This window comes from Solanum tuberosum, unplaced genomic scaffold (genome assembly GCF_000226075.1).
Source record: "Solanum tuberosum cultivar DM 1-3 516 R44 unplaced genomic scaffold, SolTub_3.0 scf00394, whole genome shotgun sequence".
Lineage (NCBI taxonomy): Eukaryota > Viridiplantae > Streptophyta > Magnoliopsida > Solanales > Solanaceae > Solanum > Solanum tuberosum.
In genome coordinates this window covers 415,456-416,053 of record NW_006239329.1, presented here as the reverse complement: position 1 = coordinate 416,053, position 598 = coordinate 415,456, and positions in this window count along the sequence as shown.

Below are 598 nucleotides of genomic sequence, written 5' to 3'. Positions count from 1 at the left end.
TATATATATATTTATTTATAGAAATATCCATTTTTTCTTTGAAGTGGATGAATAAAAGGTATTTTACAATTCTGTTGGCATGTCTTTGGTAGCATTTTTATCCTAAAATGCTCGGACTCTTCACTTTTGGTGTCGCACCCGTGTTGACATTACATGGGTGTGGGTGTGGGATCCGTGTCCGATTTGGTCAACGGATTTTGGGTACTTTGACTAAAATTGATGGGGAAAGTCTGGACAATTTTAATGATTCCCATAAAAAGCTAAGTGAAATTGAAGAAAATGAAATACCTTTTATATAGAAATTTCTATGTCACTCATTTTCCTTCAATCTCCTTCCAAGATTGTCCTTAAGTTCTCCATTTAATATATCATAATTTAGGTTTACAATTCTATTTTTAGATATTGAATTATTTTTAGGCGAATTTCCCCACTCGTATCCATACATGGATCCATATCCATCCGCACCTTTATATCAGACACCTGCACTCGAGTCCGAGCACCCAAGTCCGAGAAACTTATTTTTTTATATGCAGTTAACCTTTCCCTAATTTAAACCTTTTTCTTTTCTTGATATGTCAGTGGTGACGTGCCATTGTCT